This window comes from Labrus mixtus, chromosome 7, assembly GCF_963584025.1.
Source record: "Labrus mixtus chromosome 7, fLabMix1.1, whole genome shotgun sequence".
NCBI classification, from domain to species: Eukaryota; Metazoa; Chordata; class Actinopteri; order Labriformes; family Labridae; genus Labrus; species Labrus mixtus.
Window position 1 is genome coordinate 17,045,198 of NC_083618.1, and position 5,000 is coordinate 17,050,197.

Sequence of the window (5,000 nt, forward strand, 5' to 3'; positions counted from 1 at the left end):
GCTGACCTTTTATGTGACAATCTGTTCGTGATTGTTTTATTAAATGGTCTGGACTGAATTTTTCATTTCTTTTAATCCAGCTTTGAGTGAACCTGATGACACACAGATGCAAAAGGCATCAGACATGCCAGGTTTTTTTTTTTTGTGAACTTGTAAGTGATAAACAATAAGTTATTCTTAAGTTTGTTTGTATTTGTTGTGGATAATATTTTTCAAATGTTCCTCAAGCTAATAAATCAAGATGTAGTCAGTGTTACTAAATGCTGACACATTGAGACTCATGAAAATACAGTTTGACAGCCACTGTTAGTTTGACAGTTCTGTGATTTTTAGATATAAAGTTTGGGTACATATTTGTGTACCCATAATCCTTACATGCACTTACATCTAACTGCATTGCTTGGCTTGGATTTCTTAGCTTTGATTAGGAGCTCCAAGAATATCACTAGTCTCTGGATAGTTCATGGCCCAAAAAAAAAGTGCTTATTAATTGTCGAACAAAACCTGAAATACCTTCCTTAAGTTGTTTTTCATGTCAGAGTTGGAGGAGGGGGCTGCCTGCATCATAATTTGAGTAACTTCATGAGGCTAAGAAGAACAAAAAAATGCTGTGATAAAAGATGTATTTATTGTTTAATATTGTATCTTATTTTATCTTATCCTATCATACGGTATCAAATCATACTCTATTCATTAATTTTGTATTATATCTTATCTGACCCAAACAATAATTGCCTACCCCTCCTCTTTAGACAGCTGCCTTTTCAATCGTTTGAGTGTATTGCTCTTGGAAACAACTATAAAAGAATTTGCCCTCAGATGTGATTTGATAACAGGTTGTACGACCAGCTTTGTTTTTGAACATATCTTGTTCTGAGCATGAGGCCCGCCTGATAATGCAGCTAGTTGGCACATCTGAAGTTTCCTCACTCAACAGCTTAGCTAAGCAGCAGGTAAATCTGCATAAACTCTCTGTATTCCTTTAACTGTCTCAAATAGCAGGTCACCTTAAAGCACAATCCTCCATCCTGTGATGTAATCAATCAGCACAAAGGCAAGAACTTGATATCCGTGAAAGAAGCAGTGGTCTTGCAGAACCCTGAGACCCAGGTGAAGCTGGTGGGACTGGCCTTGTGGCCCCTCGGCCCCCCTGCGGCCCCCTGTGGCCCTGCTGGGTTTGTTTTAGCTTTGGTTTCAGCTCTCGGCTCTCCACATCACTGCTGAGCTCCGCTCATCTTCCCTCCGGTGTCCTGCAGTTCCCATGGCCTTGTGCGCCCTCCTTCCAGGCCTCACCCTGAACCAGGAAGTGCCTTTGCTATCACGCAGAATTTTTATCTTTGTGTGTCGGTACATACGGGACTGTTGCAGGGATGCAGCTGAAGTCAAAAGGACTCAGAACAGGCGATGCTCTTACTTTTTGATCCCTGGAAATGAAAAGAAAAACAGCACTTTTCTTATTTTTCCTCTGTGCTGAGGGATCAGTGTTGCTCTCTGGAGCTTCACAGTCTGCGCGTGATGAAGGTCAGATCACAGTCTCTAATGGCTACAAGGGTCATTTCTGAGGTGGAAGGTCACAAGAAAACATGTGATTTATATTAGAAGTCATATTTCAGATTTTGTTAAAACAAGACCAAAAATAATACAATTTAGCTTTAAGTTATCTTTACTTTAAAAAATCTCAACTGGAAAATCTTTATACAAATTGTATACCAGTAGTTTCTACCCTCGTCTTTTTACATAAGTGCACAAGGCTATGGAGACATGAAACACTAAATCACCTCTGTAGTGTCACAGTTACAGTCTGTTTTATTGCAGTTTATTTTACGGTCAGTTGCACAGGTGGAAGTTTTTGTGGCTCCTTAATGGTTAAAGCATTTCTTAAGTATTTAAAATACTGCAGGCTGTCATGGGTGTTTTTAAAACCAGGAGGGCAGCTCCATCAGCTGGAACTGAAACAACATGGGTCTGTTTTCTTTGCTATTTAGTCCGAAATTCTGCTTGTAATGATGCGAGTACAACAAGAGGGACGCTGTGAGTGTGAGGATTGTTGAAGCTGCTATTGGTCAGCGGACTTTTCTCAGTTTCTGTCACTTTGGTCTCTTGCTCGGACAGCTTTTACTTTTGTCAACCTCTTCTTCATCTCTGCTGCAGTAAAACCTCACTGCCCCTATAATTCATGACTGTCATCTGTCTCTGTCGGCGTGTTGTCAGCGAGGTCAGGGGTCGGGCAGTTAGCTGCAGCTTTGCCAGATTGGAATGGCCCAGAGGCAAAGAGAGAGAGACAGACACACAGTAGAGGCAGAGAGAGAGAGACAGACACACAGTAGAGGCAGAGAGAGAGAGAGAGACTGTTCAGGGTTGAGAATCATCAGGATTTAATAAACAAGAAAACACAAGCACGTTATTTTTTATTGTTTTATGATAGTTAAATGTTTAAAAAAAGACAGAAAATGGGTGCAAATTTGATTGTTGAGCATCTTATTACAAAATGTACTCATTTATATGTCTGTCATATTTTTAACCCAATGCTGCCCCAAGTGAAAGAAAGAGAGCAGGTCCATTAAAATTCAAATGTAGGTTTAACTGGATTATTAGTGATAATTGAGACAAATTATGTCCATAGCCTATAAGGGGACAACTAAAACACTGTCCAAAACATTGCCAAGGTTTTTATGCAATTTAGACATTGTGCAGGAGTTTTCTTGAACTTTTTGGAAATTAAAAACGTGAATACATAAAAAATTGGTGCCTAGAACTCAAATTTTGTTGCCGTGGTTACAGATAGGTATGATACCGTTAATTTTTTTTACCACCATCGTATTGAAGTTTAAAACTCTGGTATTATTAACACTCTGTTGTACAGTAACTGCTGCACACCCGACTCTGAAAGCCATCCCTGAGTTCATTACTTTTTTCTACTGTGAATTGTCAGGTTGAAAAAGTAAAAGACTAATATTTTGATGCATTCTGTAGAATTAAAATGGATTTCCATAGGGAAATCAGAGACCAGGTGCAAACTATATCAGAAGTGTGGCTCCTGCCCACATTCATTTGGATTCAATAATAAAGATGAGTTGACTTTAGTTAAAAATGTTTGCAGTCTGTGTTGCTTCAGATTTACTTCTGTGTTTTTCTGAGTTCCTTTTATGAGCAGTCAGACAGACTGACCTCCTCCAGCTTCCTCCTTAGACTAATTCATGTGGCATTGACCTATTGACCTCCAGCTTACTGAGCTAAAACCTCCCTTTCCCTCCCGTCTCTAAGCCCTTTAATCTCTCACTCTTTTATCTTATGTCATTTCTGTTAATGTGGCTGGTAACACAGGTAGACAAAAAACATCTATCAAAGTATGTAATAATTCTTTATAAACGCCAAGTGTGATAATTAAAGCTCTAGTGAGGAGTTTTTATCTGGTTATGGAACAGACTGAAATTTATACAGATGCCTCTTCAGACCTTCATAGTGTAATAAAATCATCAGGATAAATATTGATTATTCATACTTAGTTATTTCTCTCTGTCACCACTGCCAATGAGGTAGGTGTTACTCATTTATTGGATTAAATATCTGATAAATCAATGCATTTATAATAAATCCAATATTGCCTTTGAGCAGCCCTGCATAATGTGTTGCACTATTCCCTGGATCAGACTTTTACAAACACAGAAATACACTGAGAAACAAAGACAAATAACCTCTTCTTCTTTTTCACTCTCTCCTGTCTCATAAAGCTCTTTTGTCTCATCCTATCACCAGCATATGACCCCAGTCAAACTGAGAGTTGTGAAACCCCTGTGCACTACTATTTTGACTTTTTGGACTATTGCCAGGCATGTTCTGGCTTTTTTTTTCTGAGTTTATTTCCTCTACACAGTTGCACACAGTATGCGCGACACTGGTGCCAAACAGCAGAGTGAGTCAGCAGTTCCCTATAGAGAAGCATTTTGTTACATTCTCCCTTGAAACTCGTCAAACTCATTTTGGCTGTCAGAGACTCTCACAATGTAAGGCTTCACACCAAAACCACATTTATCTTAATCTCTTTCTTTTCTCAGCCCTAATAAACTCTTGAACTGTGTTCATGGAGTAAAAAAAACTCCATCCTCCTCATCCTGCTGCAACAAGGCCCTGAGGCTCGTCTCCATGTGTCAGTCACCTGCATACCTGTGTCCTGATGGTGTGTGTATGCTATTGTTTCCACAGGAGAGTTGACAGCTAGAGAGGAACCTGACTAACAGCAGTGTGACGAGATAAAGAGGATAAAGCTCTCTTCACAGAGGCAGGTGAGAGAGCAAAAACTACAAAGAAAGTGCTACAGATGAAAGGGACGGGATTTACTGAAATCACCAGGTTCACTGTGGAAGTCAAAAAAGCAGATTAAATGAAACCTAAAATAAACCTAAGCAAAAATGATAAACATGGTTTTGTCCAAATAATTAGTTGACAAATGTAGGTGAATTATTTATAACTCTACATAAAATGTGTTTTATAAAATCTGCAATGCGTTTTTTTGTCTTTACAGTTTCTCCTAATGCATTACAAAATTCCCCTGGAATTGTGAAAATATTATTTGCGAATAATTATAAGTGTCATTTAGTATCACATTAACATGTCCGAAGCACCACATTACAACTCGGTTAGGTTAGATGAACATTTTATCCACTTTAATTTAACATTTCCTGATTTGTTTAAACGTTAACTTACCTAGAGACTGTTCTTGTTTCATTTGCAGGGCTTTCCATTATCTTTTAAGAACTCTTCGTTCCTACTTCAGGTGAGTGTTGACAACACGTGTCACAACATTTTCAAGTAGATCTGCAGAACTTCTTTCTAGTATGTTGTATTTTTTCTCTGAAATGCCTTTCAAATCGAAGCGTTTAAATGATGTTAAATCTTTTCCACCTTAAATGAATTTAATCGTGCACTTTGAGGAACTTTTAATTTTCCCCTTTACAATTTTCTATTGTTGTTTGGTGCTTGAAGTTGTAGAAAACGGATCC

At 38.4% G+C, this 5,000-nt stretch overlaps 1 protein-coding gene across 2 annotated transcripts in view; it reads left to right on the forward strand.

The window, feature by feature from the left end:
• Positions 1 to 5,000, forward strand: part of eya2 (EYA transcriptional coactivator and phosphatase 2) — a 28,325-nt gene that overhangs the window by 6,755 nt on the left and 16,570 nt on the right. The window contains exons 2-3 of one of the 2 annotated variants that reach the window (XM_061043318.1): positions 4,204 to 4,283; positions 4,733 to 4,774. The gene's annotated coding sequence lies outside the window, so the exon portion shown is untranslated. The remainder of the gene's footprint in view (positions 1 to 4,203; positions 4,284 to 4,732; positions 4,775 to 5,000) is intronic. The other variant, XM_061043319.1, reaches the window with a different exon arrangement.